Source organism: Oryzias melastigma, linkage group LG14, assembly GCF_002922805.2.
Source record: "Oryzias melastigma strain HK-1 linkage group LG14, ASM292280v2, whole genome shotgun sequence".
NCBI lineage: Eukaryota > Metazoa > Chordata > Actinopteri > Beloniformes > Adrianichthyidae > Oryzias > Oryzias melastigma.
Window position 1 is genome coordinate 17,037,171 of NC_050525.1, and position 16,744 is coordinate 17,053,914.

The 16,744-nt window shown below is 38.0% G+C and overlaps 1 protein-coding gene across 13 annotated transcripts in view; it reads right to left on the bottom strand.

The window, feature by feature from the left end:
* nbeaa (neurobeachin a) overlaps nucleotides 1–16,744 on the bottom strand; it is a 108,785-nt gene that overhangs the window by 90,572 nt on the left and 1,469 nt on the right. The window lies entirely within an intron of this gene.

Genomic DNA, 16,744 nt, shown 5'->3' on the forward strand with positions numbered 1-16,744 from the left:
GGACTCCACACACATGTTAGAGCTGAAATAGTTATTTTGGTTCATTATTTTATTCAAGATGATAGACTTTAAGATTTTGTTTTTAAAGATAAGCCCAAATATACACAGTTATAAGAATATTTTATTAAAAAAAAAGATTAAAAGAAAGTCATCCGTTATAAAACAAATATATGAATGCAAATAAAAATAAAAGCTTTTGTGCCTATTTTTTTTTTATATGTACAATTAAACTTCATTCAACCCTAATTAACTAAATGTTGCTAATTCGGAACGTACCATTTAATCCAATTAATTTAACATTACCTTAAATGGAAAAACCACAGAAAAGGTCTAAAAAGGGGTTTGATTTTGTTAAAAATAAATAAATAAATGATACGTCTACCAATTTATTTTTCCCAAAATCAATTTGATTTGGAATTTTTATGTTTGAGTTGTTTGGGTTTTTTTTGTTTTAAATTCTTCAATCTAGTTCTCTATTTGTTTTCTTACTGTATTTTATTATATTTTTCAACTATCTTGAATAAACCCAGATGGGTTTCTGCAACACACCATCACATGATTTTACTTTTCTGTATTTTATTTAGCTTGTTTTTTTTATGTAATTTTCATGTGTGTAAATAAATCAAATCCAAATATTATTTTTATACAAGCAGAGATAAAATCAGGCATGAAGAGGTTAAAATTTAAATAATCCAGCAACTAAAACACTGACACATAATCTCACACGAGTGGGCAAAGTTTGAGAGTCGGCAACGTAGCTCCAAGTAAAGAAACGCAGGCCGCACACTGTCAAAAGTCAAACTCCCACAAAAAACAATTTTGCATCAAAAGGTCATCTCCACACAGAATCTATTCTCAAATATCACTGCACAATCCCAGCATGCCACTGAAGTCTTGTGAGCTCTTACTCTCCTTTCTTAGAACGCCAGCCAATGAAAAAAGTGAGAAAATAAATAGGAAAAACTACAACTAACCCTGAGGAGATAGGAGAAGGATCAATGAAACTGTTCTGAAATCAAGTACTTTGGGTTCATAAGTCATACAGGAAAACATATTAGTTTTAAAAATGTCTTCCTTCTGGCTTACAGCATAGTAGGGTTGAAAACGGCACAAATAAACTCAAAAGATAACCAATCTGGATCATGGTGATTTGCAGTTGCATCCCATAATTCTTATGGTTTTACTTCTGCCATTGTGTTCACAAACATTCACCAGTATGCCGGAGAGAACGGAAAAGTTCAACAGAATTTGTTTAATGAAATCAGAAAATATTTTCCACCTTGAAGGTTGACAGCTTAGGTAAACGGCTGCTAACCGAGCCCACATCATCACCCCAACACCTCCATACTTAACAGTTAAAAAGATTTTGAATGATACCGTCTCAATTTGGGAATTTGGGATACAAATGAAGAAAAACAAGATGTGTCAACGATGTTATGTGTGGTATTTGATCTACTGGTTATAGACCTGAATTTTACAATAAACATGGATCTTAAATAGTGTATAGTATGTGGTTCAAACTTTTGCATGCACTGGAAATATGGCAATAAGTCCAAACTTTTTAAAATTAGAATTTTTTTCTTTAAAAAGAAAAAAAAAATCAGTCAATGGGATGAGGAAAATGGTCTTACCAAGAATTTCTATTTCAAGACATGTTTTCTGAAACTAAGACTATTTTGCTATTGAAAAACTTTTTAGATGAGATTATTTTTCTTGTAAAACACAAGACATTTTTTGCTTGACAGTTGAAACAAGGCTCTTTTACTTTCTTAAGATTCAGTTTTTGCAGTGTAATCCCTCCAATCCAGTGTTTGAATTCATGCCATTTTTATGACGCACTCTTGTAATCTTCAGCTGTAATTTTCAAGCATCAATATGCAGGCCTGAAAAACTCTCAAGTATGTTAGATAAGATCACATTCCTTCATCCCCCATATTTGTGCCAAAAAAGGGATCAATCCTTTCATTTCATTTTTATTAAAGTTAAAACCAGTCGTTTATTTTTAAAGCTATCTATCGGGTATGTGTTTCATTATGAGTGGAGTTAATGGGGCTCACTGGAGTCTTTACATGCTATCTATGGACAGGTCACCACATTTTAACAGGGCCACATACAGAGACAGACCAGCACACACTTACAATTAATCACAGGGAGTAACTTTATAGGCGACAATTAACCTATGAAAGATGATTCTGGCCTGTAAAAGGAAGCAAGAGTATCAGGAAAAATCCTTCAATGAAAAGAAATGTCTTTTTATTAGGCCTGCACGATACATCAAAAAGTATAGTCATCGCAATATCAACTTGTATGATACACGCATCGCACAAAACAGCATAAACTGCGATAATTAGTTACCTTAAATCTTAATACACATGATAAAACAACCTAATGGTAGCTTGATGTATATAACAAATCAAAGAAAGATCTACACACATTTGACCAATCAGATGGACCCTCTTCAGATCGCTGACCAATCGAATAGAGCCCTTTTTTTTTTTTTTTTTTTAAATGCCCGCCTCATACGTAGACCTGGGTCATTAATTGGAAAATAATTTAAGTAACGTTGACTTTTATTTAAAGAATTGTTAAAGTGAAATGGAAATTGACGTATTTTCCGGACTATAAGTCGCGTTTTTTTTTTTTTTTTGTAAATAGTTTGGCCAGGGGTACGACTGATACTCAGGAGCGACTTATTTGTGATTTTTTTAAACACAAATAGGCACACATATTCGTTACTTTCTCACTAACAACTGCCTGTTAGCGGTTGTTTCCCACTAACAACCACTAGAGGGCACAATAGATCTGTGTATTAGTATTTGCTCATGACAGAAACGCAGAAGAAGTGCAGTCCAAAACAAACATGGCAGAGAATCTAATCGTTCTCATCATGAACGTTATGATGCTTTTCTTTTTGTATCGAGACATTATTTTTATTATTGTTTTTATTGTTCTCTCTTTGGACTAATGCGGAACAGCAAGCCATCGAACTAGGTTACAAACAAACAGAAGAGCAGCTAAAAATACTCATTCAGGTGAGACAAAGAGTCCTCTCTTGAACCCAGACATGGAGACGTGTTTATAGATGCTTTTGTAGAGCTCTTCAAAATAAATAAACTTAACCTCTCAACATAATCTGTATTTTGTAATGTAATCTGCATTTTAAGCAAGATATTCAGTCAAAGCATCCATCATGTAGCGATGAGGTTCAAAACATCAGACAGTTTCTCCACACACAATGGGAGCATCTAGTTTATTAACACATTTCTGGACAAGCATTGAGCATTAAATTTGATGCACATCAAAATAGGCAGCGGACTCGAATTTGACACATAATTTGCGTTCAGTGTCAAATGCAACATTACGTCGGGCTTGTGGAATTTGTTCATAAATGTTGCACTTTTCTCTTAAAAATGTGACTTATATATGTTTTTTTCTTCATCATTATGCATTTTTTAGCTCCTGCGAATTGTAGTCCGAAAAATACGATAAGTTTTCTTGTTTCTCTATTTGTTCAAGTCATATCGTCATTGCAATATCAATCACTAATACGTTTTTTTATATATATATATATATCGTGGAGCGCTATTTATAAAACTTTTTTTAAGCGTATTTAATTGTTTTTTTTTTTTTTTTAGCAAACCTAAACAGTATTTTTCGGGGACAATTTATTTATTTTAGAAAAAAATATGCTGCAATATCATTACATTTTTAAGACTGTTTTTTTTTTTTACTTTTTGGTAAAAACTAAAATTGTTTTGTAAGTTTGAGTTTTCCAATGTAGAAAAGTGTGTCTATGAACAACATTAATAAAGTAAACAGTGTTGCCTTATTATGAAAAACAAATGCTTTTATGTTGAAATAATCATTACCAAAGCTTGTAAAATTATTTCACTGTCGTTCATTTTTAGATTTTTGTCTCATATTTCATTTCATCTGACATGAACTGACAAATAAATATGAAAAATCAACTTTCTCTATTAGCTTGAAAAATAAATGTATTCAATTAAATCCCACAGTGTGCAATCGCATGAGGAACATGCAGTCCCACTTTATTGTTCTCTCTATCATGTTCTGGTTCTCACTTCTATCTGAGCACAGATACAAGAAGTAAGAACGAGAAAATGTTGCGTTGTGCCGCGCAGATGTACTAACCAGCCTAATTTGCTGCTAAATGACTTGTTACAAGCACTGACAGTGTGCTTCAGGCTGCAGGGGATGTATGAGGGAAGCAGGGAGGCGCTGTAAGTCGAACGCACTAAAGCGTCACAAACACACACACACACGAGGAGCGCAAACTTGGCCGTAATCAACCTTCGGCCACTGCGGTGTGCAGCATGATGAATAGCTACACAGTCAGTTATACTTCCAGTAAGGCAGATGTGTGGTGGGTGTGTGTGAGTGTGTGTGGAGCCAAGGGAGGGAGGCGAAGTAGGGCAGTATGAATATAAAATCACCCCTGCCAGGCAAGGATGTGGGCTACAGAAAAAGATGAGAGCAGTGCATGTGTGTGTTTCTTTTTTAATGTGTATAAATAAATGTTTGTGATGCATGCATGTTAGCATGTTGCCAGATAGACTAACAAAAGCTCAGCTTAAAGGAATGGTAGCTCATTAACAGGCAGGTTAACAAGCACACAAATGCCAGGTTTTTCAAAATAAAGCAGCACCTCGTTAGAATCTGGAGATTATGGTTGGAGCACACACTTACAGATACACACACCCATGCATACAAAAGCATCACATCAGTGTCTCAACCAGAGGTTTTTGATCCAAACCCCCCTTTCCTTCAATCAGCACGCGCACACATTTTGGAAAAGGAGAAATGGGCACGCAGACAAAAGAGGCAGACACAATAGCATCAAGCAGCCAGACACAATAGTGCAGAAACAGGGAGCACACAGTACGACTAGCGAACACAATGAAGAGCATAAGCTTCTTTATACGAGTCTGCAGGAGGTAATCATGTGTTAGCAATTAAAAAAGAAGAATTAGAAAACTGTGCCTTTATTTTGAAATTAAAAAAACTAAAAATGTACATTCCAGGTGGATTATTTTTTTTTATTTGTTAACTCTGGAGAGTATCTGAACATAAATACATAAGAATCCTGTAATCCAACCTCAGTGGTCTCTGAACTAACCGATTGGTTTACAAATCACATCAGCTGTTTACTATGACGCAGGAATAACACTCCCTATTAGCATTGTTTCATTCAAAATTTAACGAGAAGGTTAAAGATATTTTAACTTTGAAATGTTTGTTTTAAAGTAAAATGACATAAGTCTCACCACTTAATTGTGGAATGAGAATGAATCCTTGAAACTTTGTATATACTTTAGTTCTGAGAAGTTTTGTCTGTTTTTGTTCCTTTTTTATAGGGACATTTTTCACATTGTTTTGACTTTGTCTTTGCGTTGTTTGTAGATTTGTGCATTTTTATTTTGTCAGTACATGTTTAATCTTTTAAAACATAAAAACTATCCATCCATTTTCCTGACCGCTTTGTCCCTTTCAGGGTCGCGGGGGTGCTGGAGCCTATCCCGGCTACTGAAGGGCGAAGGCGGGGTTCACCCTGGACAGATCGCCAGTCCGTCGCAGGGCACATAAAAACTAGTTCATCTACATTTGTTTAATTTTTTACAGTAAAACAAGATCAAATCTACCATTCGGAATGACATAAATTGTGGAATTATAGCGTGATATATTCAAAAATATATCTGTAAAAAAAAGGGATGAGGTTGTACGTTGCCACAATTAAAGACACATTAATATAGAAAATTGCAAAGTAGAAGGAGCTAAACATGCCCCAGACTACGAAGGCTTTTTTTATATTTTTGAGAATTGTTTTCTTTTGTCCTTTAATAAAAATATAAAAAATTCTCAATGATTAAGTAATCCTACATTCACAGTGGGCTCGGCAACGCATGCTTGAGCGACCACTTTCAGCAAAAAGTCTACGTAAAAGCACCTATATGCACATTTCAGGCTTCCGCGTTCCTAACAATTGCGTCGATATGCATCGATTATGATCCATAAACAATTCAGAATCGTTTTATGAATTTAACCAATAAACGAAAAAGAAATGCAATTCAGAGTAAAAGTATAAAGTAGAATTAAACGCAGCCAGACATATTTTGAAGGGCACACAAACATCACTGACCTTGCAGATTGTGTCATATGATCAGCCCGACATCAGTTTTGATGGCCAACTGGCTTTGGATAAAAGTCATGTGGTATGTAAGCTATGTCAAACCAAATTTAAATATGTAGGGAACACGACAAATGTGCAAAAATCACATCGTACAGTTCCACCCAGAGGAGAAAGAGGGTAGAAATCATTCTGGTGCTACTGACGTGAGTGTGGCTTTAATAAGTTCTGCTGCAACAGTAAAAAAAAACATATTGGATATCCTAAAGAAACTTCCACCGCGATTGAAAAAGGCTAAGTGAATAACGAAGTCAGTCAAAGCTTTTATAGCCAAGGACTTGAGACCGTATTCTGAAGGGGTGTTGGGAAAAATCAAGATGGCGATGTATCGCGATATTTTGTTTGGTGATACCATCGATTGTTCTCCACCTAAACCCTTCATATTAAGGTATAGTTTTCTTAAGAGTCATACTCTTAAGAAAAAGTGAAAAATTGTTGTGGTCCAGTGTTGGTATTGATCGCAACACGTATCGTATCGAGGTACGTATTGTATCACTAGAGTCTTGCCAATAAACACCCCTAGTATTCTGTGGTGGAGGGCTTCCAAATGTTGCTCCATATGTTAGAGCCAAGATACAAGATCCCCTCCCGTCACTTCTTCACCGACACGGTCAACCCAGTACTATATACCGAGACGAAAACTGAAATCATGGCAACAGTTGTGAAAGCCAAGAGGATAGCATCAACGTGTGACGATTAATCTTTCATCACCACAAAATCATACCTCGCAATAATTGCTTATTTAATTACCAAAGACTGGTAGCTAAAATCTAATGTCTTCCAAACTCAGATAATGACTGAAAGCCCTTGAAAGCTGCATAGATAATCGGTTCATAATCAAATCGTTGCCTCATGAATCTTAATTAAATTAATTGTGGGGTAGCTCAAGATTCCCACCCCTAGTTCACACGGCGCCCTGCAAAATTTTAAAGTCTGTTTTCAGGCTCTAAGTTAAAAGTTAAACCCAGTTGACCAATCAGGAACTATGATTTGTCAATAAAGTATGGGTGGCATCCTTTTTAAAACATGAAACCGTCTGAAAATTGATCATGAAGACAAATAGAGTTATGAAAGAAAAAGCCTGACGCACTACTTGCAAAATTTGCACCAAACCTCTTCCAACGTTAAATATATGAGCTCGGATTGGGTATCGACAGTCCGGTGTGAACACAAAGTGATCAAAAACCCACATTAAGCGCGTTCTTAAACGCACCACACATGCCCAGATGTTTGTGTCTGCATGTTTGGATGCTGAAATGCAATCTTTGAGTTTTAAAGTTTCCAAAACTTCTATTTCAGCAATTTCGTGACTCATCGCCGCACTCTTGAACCTCTAATCCTTATGTCATCGGTGCTTCTCTGCAGCTTCTCTGCACTTACAACCAAAGAGGAGTGGGAGGAGATGGAAGTCGTATGGTTCGCAATAGATAGTCACGCCGCAGACCTTGTCAAAATGTGGAAATGGAGGAACTGTGCGGAGTTGGAAGAACCAGAAGGGGATGGCACTGCAGACAGCTCCATTACCTCCTCACAATAGGGATCATCTACCAGCTGCTTCGCCCAGCGAAGGGAGTCAGGAGATTATGCCAAGAGGTTAGAAGGATGGATGTGCTTAAAGAGAACAAGGACACGAGGATGAAGGCAGCCGCAGAGAGCTAGCACAAGGTGTTGTTGAGCGAGGGTGGGGACATTCTCTTCCCTTCCGACTCCTCGAAGGGGCTCTCACTCCAAATCTCACCCGGCTTATCCCTGGAAAAATCCCACCATCTGGAAATGACAGCCAAAAGGAGGGCGAGGAGATCTTCAGGAGGCGAGGCGAGGAGGAGAACAGTTTCAGATCGGCATGACGAAGATTGATGCTGAAACTTTAATGATAAAACATCAATCTGCGCTCCGCCTCGAAAGATTTTCTAAAGCAGATGAGTTGCTATTAAGCGGATTTGGGAGTGCGGAAAATGCGCTAACCCGACTCCCCGTGGGACTCCTCTGTCACCAGGAGCAGAGGTGAGGGATGAGCACTGATACCCAGAGCGTGATGAGGCTCCACGGGGGGGAGCAGAGCTCATCAGACCCCTACAGAGCGGTACTGATGTTAGTCTGAAGGTCAATCGCTGACTTTTCAAGAACCCCTCCGGTCCCCGTTTTTTTGCAGCTCTTCTCTTTGTTTATTTGAGCCGCTCTCCCCCTCCGTCGTCGTTGGAGAAGGAGAGCGTCCCTCCACATATGCTGCTCCTCCCCGCTCCCTGTGGCTCATGCAGGGGTCAGGAACAACCCAGCTGTGTGATAGATTGCAAAGTCATCCATGACCTTGTAGGGGAAGCCACACCCACCGTCCCTCTAATTCTCTGAAGATATGCAAGGATGGGTTTGAGGAAGCCGTGGGGGAGGAATGTTCATCTAATTTAGGTCGCCATCAGGTCAAGACGGTAGACTAAATTTGTAGCTCCCCCCTTTTATTAAGGTAATTTAGCACTTTCTGCCAGTATTTTTATTTTAGCATTAGCATGAGGGGAATGTTTACTCCCCCCTTGGGTTTGTCAGCAAATCTGTTGATTTATAAGTAACAAAAAAAACAGACTAACAACAAAAAAATGAATATTTAACCAGATTAATGATATTCTAAGTAGTGCTGGATGATATGGAAAAAATTGAATATCACGATATAAATTATTTTATAGCACGATAACGATATATATCCCGATATACCACAATAAAGTATATTTTCAGTTATTCTCTGAAAAATAATCAACAATAATGTCTTAACTTACTTTTATCTGACTTTATTGTTTCAAGTAACATGTAACTGAATCATCACAAATGAAAAAACATTTTTTTAAAGCGCACAACAGTTTTCAAAGGGCTGGGTATCGATAATAACTTCCAGAAACGATTTGATTCGATTCACAAAAACCTGAATCAATTCAATTCAGATTTTTGCTATTATTTCGATCCTTTGAAATCAATTCCATTTTTAGTTTACACAGTTTACACATTTATACACATCAGACAAATTTATATTGATCTGATACAGTTCACATACTGTAAAATGTATTAGTGAAATAATGAGATTGTTCATAGCATACAATGTTACGCAGTTTCTCAAAAGGAGAAGTTCTAACAGGTCATTAACACTGTAAACGGTGTTCTCCTGGATGGCATTTCAGTTTGGCACTAGGTGGCTATCATGCTATACCAATAATTTTTTTTCAAGAAGAAATTATCAGCAAAAAACAGTACTTTTGATCACAAATGGTTATCTTAAAAATATTTCCTTAATTCATGCCTCTGAGTTTATAAAGATCTTAATTTAGTCAGCAATGTATGTTTACATCGACTCAGCGTTAGCATTGGTCGTCCTATGGGAAATCCCATTAAGCGTTAGCATCAAGCTAGCGGACTTTAGCTTTATATGCTAAATTGATCAATATTTGTATGAATTGATAATTGATATATTAAGCTTAAATTGATTCAAATCGAACAATTGATTTTATCAACCGAGCCCTAGGTTTCAAGTTTCTTAGAAGGAAAATCAACTTTTGCAAAAAAGTTAAGTTATAAAAATAAACAAATAAAAACAATAGAAACAATAGAAGAGAAATGGCACGATAGACTCTTTTCTAACGTTTTTGGGATGTGGGAGGACGTCGAGAACATGAAGACTCCAAACAGAAGGGGCCCCTGCTAGGACTTTGCTGTGAGGCAAGAGCGCTATCCACTGCACCGCCATGCAGCCCCTTTGATTATGCCGTTTTTAGGTAAAATATGAAAAAATCTGTTGTTTTCCAAGAAAGTTTTGGCAGAAATTTGCAGGCAAGACCATTACTGAGAGCTCTCTGTTTACATGCTCCCCTGCCAACCTCTCTCACCCCCAGCCTAACATTACCAGTGCAACAAAAAGGGCGAGCAATAATTTGAGCTATCCAGACGTTAAATTTTGAGCCAGATTCAAGTTCGGACAAAGAAAACGAAGATGGATCTAGTCGTTTACAAATGCATCAGAGTGGGGCGGAGCAAAGAGCTTGTGGCTCGCCCATCATATTTTCTTCATCACAAATGATCTCTGCTTTTTTCATCTACTTTTAATTCACAACAATTTCAATTAAAAAAAATCCTCAAAAATGAAATTTTAAGCTTAAATGCTCTCCATTATTGAAAAAATGCCCCAGAAAAACAACGAAAAACACGATTTTCATCACCGTAGGTCTTTAAATTCCCTAATTATTTTCGTCATGATGACCTCATTTTTTCTCAACTAAACCTTTTTCTTTGCCGTTTGTCCTCTTGCAAATCTACAGACAGGTATTACGCAAGTGCTGTCAATTTTAATTTCAAACTTTCTGCCATGCTGCTGTGCCGTTTAAACTAAAAATAACTGCAGCTAAAATTAAAATAGATCTAAATATTTATCAAGTAAGACTCTGGCCCGCTTGTGCATCACTCCTTGGAAAAAATGTAATATAATGGACCAGGTATAATTGTAAAATCTATCTCATTACCAATTGTTTGTTGGTTTTCTTGGAAACCAAATCACCTGGAGAGCTGGACAGACCTCTTATGAAGCTTTTCTATTTCAATGTACTTGATCTAAAAGCATTAAATCAGGTAAACACAAGAGAGTGGAAAAAGAAGAAAAAAAAACTTCAATATTTCCAAATTAATTTATTTTCCTACGACACAAATGTCACTGTGAACCCAGTCTTGCAACTCAACTAGATCAAGTTAATTCTATTAGTGCGGCGCTCGTGCACGACGCTGCGCCAGCGCACAATGACTCATTGTTTTTTTCCCCCGCTGTATGAACATGCAAGAAGATTATACTGTAAGCACTGTTGAGTCGTCGGCCCATGCCTGGCCTGTGCTGCTGCAAGGAAAGCAACAGCAGATCTGAAAAGGATTTTTCTGTGGACGTATAAACCAATGTCACCGTCTAGCAGTGGTAAAACATGACAAAGCACAATAACATCCTTATTTCTTCCTTTTTTTTTGTTTTCTTTATAGAATGTGCACTCAGGCTTCAAGTCTTAAATCCCGGTGAGTACAGATGAGCGATTTCTGGGTGTGGGTGTGTGTCAAACTTGTGCTGACTCTGTTCCTTGGATTCGTGACCTTGGTGATAGTGAGGCGTGCGGACGAGGATAATGAGGCATTTGCTAACAGGGACTCAGTGGGAGCACTAAAGGAGCTCCGGTGGGGATTGACACCAGCGATTGACCGAGAAGATTCATAAAAAAATAAAAATAAAAAAGGAGAGAACAAGGAAGCAAAAGGACTAGAGAGTGACTCACCCGTCACTTTTCCTGCCAGACAAACACGGCGCTTTGATTCCAAAAAAACAGTACAAGCAGATAAGGGCTGCCTATAAATAAGCACAGCTGGCCCCGCACTGAGGAAAAGGTGGGGGCCGACAGCACTGCCAGCAGACGTATTTGAAATGTATGTTTGCGGGCATCAAAGATGGAGATGTCACAACACGCTCTCCAAAGATAGGCCACATAAGGACATGTCAGCCCTTCTGTCAACCAGCATTACTGCTCACCTGACCTCCTCTCTAGAGGCATCGCCGCATGTCAGAGACACGAGTGACTGACCGGTGACCAGCACAGCTGGAGACACAAAAGGACGTCCGATAGGAAAACTGTGAAGACTTCGACGCCGACAACATGCTTTGTGGCTTAAAGTTTGATACTAAACGAAATAGATGGTTTAGAGTCCGATCATTTTAGAGGTGTTTTAAAAGTCATTTTAGCCAAAATCAAGAACTTGTGTCGGTTTAAAAAAAAAAAAATTCTACTTTGAGTTGTGGTCGGGACTATTGGGAAGCCCGCCCCCCCTTCCCATCATCCATGCATTTACGTGTTCTCTTGCAAGCTTACAGCCGCTCACACCCACAACCAAACCTTACCCACGCAACATAAATGGCAAGCAATATTGGAAGTAACCGGCCATACAGTTTTGAGTCAGATATTAGGTCAGACAAGGAAAACGAAGACGTACATGGATCTATTTGACTATAAAAGAATGGAACAAAGCAAAGAGCTTGTGTATACTCTACGTTACAAAAACGCTCCTTTTTGAACTGCATTTTCTTGATTCACAACAATTTGAATAAATAAATACTCAGAAATGCAATTCTAAGCTTAATTCTCTTTATATTTGTCTTCCATCATCAGAAAAATGCTATAATAACATGATAAAAACACTAATTTCATCAGAATAAGGAAACACTGATGGACTGAAAGGCAATTTTAATGGATGCTAAAATCGAAATAACCAAACAGTAACTAATAGTTCAGAACTCAATTACAACATTTTTAGCACTGAATCATGAAAAAAACATTTTTTTAAACGGCACTTTCTGTTGCAAATGATGATTCGGCAGGTCAGTGTGATCAAACTGTCAGCACTTAAGGGATGCACCAATCCAATATTCAACATCGGTTTTGGACCAAAATCAGGGACAATTACTAGATCATATAAAATATTCTATTGATTCAGTCCAATTTGCTTCAACATTCTTTAAAGACACTATAGCTCAGCCTCCAGTATGAGATGCAAGCATTTTTCGATGCAAATTTGAAGAAAAAATGCATCTCTGTTAAAACCATATGCTGATTTCTTGATTTTTCTTTTTTTAACTTTAGAAACACAGATTTAGCATATTTATGAGTCACCAATTTAACTTTAAAATTATTTAATGCTGTTGCATGATTTAAATATATATATACGACTTTCTGCTGCAAATGATGACTCAACAGATTCCTTTGATCAAATTCTCAGCATTTTTTTAGGGTTGCACCAGTCCAAAAGTTCACACCGGTTTTAAACCAATACCAGGAAATATTACTATATCAAAATCTGTTGGTTCAGTCCATGCGATTCAATATTGCTTCCATTAGACACTTTAGCTCGGCCTCAAGACCATCCATCCATTTTCTTGACCGCTGTGTCCCTTTCGGGGTCACGGGGTGCCGGAGCCTATCCCGGCTACTGATGGGCGAAGGCGGGGTACACCCTGGACAGGTCGCCAGTCTGTCGCAGGGCCTCAATCACACACACATCCACTCTCACATTCACACACGGCCTCAAGTCTTATTGTTGAAATGAGGAAACAGGTTGGCTGCCAGAGAAGCTAAAACGCTTCCTTAACAAGAACTTAGTTCATTCCTGAAATAACTATCTTAACTCGAAGATGGAAGCATGTTTTGATCAATTTGATAGAAAAAAAAACAATTTTGGTAACATTTGTAGTGCAAACACCATGCTGCTTTCTTTTTACTTTTCTATTTCTATTTCAATACAATTTGCTTTACCTCTAAAAAGCGTCAGTGGTGTAGGGTGTGCATTAGAAAGAGTCTGGCAATACGGTATGTATTGTGATTCATGTCTCATGTTACGATTCATATTGCAATAAATCCCAAGACTCTACCAGAACAGTTTTTCACTATTTTTTGTAGCTGAAGCTCCTTACATGACCCGCTGCATTGCTTCACTCGTTTTAATGAGCCTGCTATGAAGCTTCGCAATCTGCGTTTTTTTATGATACTAACAGCAACGTGGCACAGAGTTTTGGTTCGGTACCCATTCCAAGTAAAAATGAAGAAGTACATGTGTCATAACAACGAAACAATGAGGCATTTATCACAAGCTGGTTCTGGCGAGATCTTTGTTTTTATTTTAGTCGCTGTGTAGAGCTGCTCAAAGAGGCTCATTTTGCTGTGCTGCTAGCTAGTGGTCAGGGGTGGAAAACAAAATTTAGACACTGAAGGATGCTCATAATTAAAAAATGAAATATCATCTTGTCAGCATTTTAAATCGATACAAGTATCGGCGAACGAAATATCACGATGTATCGCCAGATCGATTTTTTCCTACACCCCTAGAGTCATCCAAATGATGACTCAGAGATCAATTCATCAGAATTTTAGTCTAGAGATGCAACGATTCAATACTGACTTCAAATCAACACCAGGAAAAAATACTAAATTGTAAATCAAAATCTATTAGTTCAGTCAATTCGATTAAATTTTGCTTGAAAAGGTGTTATTAATAAAATAAATAAATAGGTTAAGTGCTAACCTTCCTTTAGAAAAAACTTGACTTCTAATGCTGAAATTACTTAAAATTTGTGATACAAAAAGTACACTGTATTTTATTTTACATAAAAATTAGTTCATTGTGTCATTTATTTGAAAGAATGCTTTAATTGTGCCACCAGTTTACTACCAAAATGATTTATATATTTTTAAAAAGGCTAAAGTGAAGCACTAATCGAACCATTCTACAGCTTTTTGTGTGTGGACATATTTGGACAAATAAAGTCATGATATTGACAGATATTAAAGATTTGTACCTCTATCAAACTAAGCTTTGAATGGGTTTATGGGTTTTGGAATATTGTAGCAAAACATCTTTATCAGTTTATTCAACTTAAGTCCTTTTTTTAACATTTTTTACCATCTTATCAATCCTTTTTTTATTGTAAAGGTTCAATTTGTTTTTATCCACAATAACTGCCAGGCATAAATAATAATTTGCTTTCATTTAACCAACTTCACATCATTTAAGACAGACAATTATCATTTTTGTATTATTCTTATATTTACTACCTTACTTTCTGTTATTTCTCTTGATTTGTGAAGCACAGCAAAATAATTGTGACTGAAGTTGTGTAAAGTACAAATTCTGACCTAAATCAGCTCTAAAATGAGTGGTTGTGTTGTGTTTTTAAGTGTAAGTTGATTTATAGATTGATTTATAGATAAATAATATAAATCTCCTGGATTTTGAATGGCTTTTTGGTTTTTATAGGCTAACATGTGCTCACTTAAATACGTCATTGATGAATTTTGCCATAGATAGTGGTTTTTACTAAATACATGAACACTGTGAGTTGCTTCTCCAGCCCACAAAGCCATACGATGTCAGCTGAGCAGAACTCTCCAGGGAAATTCAACAAATCCACTAAATTACTGTCACCCATCTGCACAGAAACTCAATCACTAATCATTCTAAAACAATGGAGTTGAAATGATTTTGTTTTCACCTTTTGGTGTTTAGGGTTTATTGTTTTGTTGCTTCTCAATCGATGCAAACCTTCATATTTATGGAAGGATGCAAAGATAAAGAGGAATAGAAAAAAAAAAGAGGGGAGCAGAGGGAGAAGTCCGGAAGCGGAAGACAACGCCAGGTGGTCCAACGTCTGGAAGCTGGCAGTCAAAGAGCAGTGTTGCCGTGACAACTGTGATGCTGCACTGATGTTATTAGCCAAGCACCTTCCCACCAACATATAGGAAAATTATACACTCACTTTTTAATCAACTATAATATGAAGTAACCCAACAATTAAACGACTATAGAATCAAAACAAGCCAGAGATTGTGGATGATGTCAACAAGAGATTTTTATAGCATCCCCTATAGAACAAACTGTGTGACAAACAAGCAGCTCATCAACACTGCAGAGGGATCTGATGGTGGACACAGAACGGGCTCCCACATTGACATTGAATATTGGATCTGTATTTGGGTCACAGTGGACTCATTGTAGCAGCAGCATGACCGCTGAGGTTTCATGCCTCTGCACCTCTTTGTTTCAACTCTTTTAATTAAAGAGCCGGGCAACAGAATCCCCTAACAGGCTTTAGCTATTGGCAGCCCTGCAGCCAGAACCGATTGTTCGATTCAGGATTTAGCCAGTAAAGCTTTGCAGGAACAACACATACTGCTTTCATTTGCGTGTTTTGGCCTTTGCGCCTTATTACGTCAGGGGGAGTGTTTAAAATGAAACGCGGTGGCCTAGAATTAGGTGTCTGTGAGGGGAGGGGCGAAACTAGCAAGGTGGATGATCTGATGAGCTTCCGGTGGTCTCCGACATGGAGCCTCATCCTCTGCATCAGCTGGTGATTTCAGAGCACATAGCCACTGCAGCATCCTACTACCTCCTCCTCCTCCTCCACTCTCTCTTCTCCTCCTCCCCCTTCAACCCCCTCTCTCCACCTGCTTTTAAATGCATGGCGCTGCCTGCCAAAGCAGCCTGTGCATGCAGCATCACTCCTCTCAGCGCCTCCATGAGTGAAGTGAGGAGACCGTGAAGCACAATGGGTGGCCATAGGCATGGCAAGAAGCACCTATATGCCCCCTCCTTTTGGATGCCGTGCCATCAAATCCACTGGGAGTCTAAATCAGGGATGGCTCCACCAGGAAAAATGGCTCAGGCTGCCTTGCTCCCAGCTTCCAGGCAGTAAATAGGCCAAATGGAACCCTAAAATAGTCTGTCTCTAGGATGCACAGCACAGAAGTTGAAATCACAATTTATTTAGGAAGAAACCCCCTCAAGGATGAGAGGAGGGTGGGAGGTGTATCCACGCCAACCCCTTCCTTGTGTGGGTAAATCAACCTACAAACGTCCTATAACCTCCAAAAGCATCACGTCTGCTGTACATTTCGCCCATCTGTTTCATAACAGCCCTCATGTCAGCAGCTGGATTAAATCCTCTCATGTTGTTAGGCCCAGCATCAGCCCTCAACCCCCTGACAGACA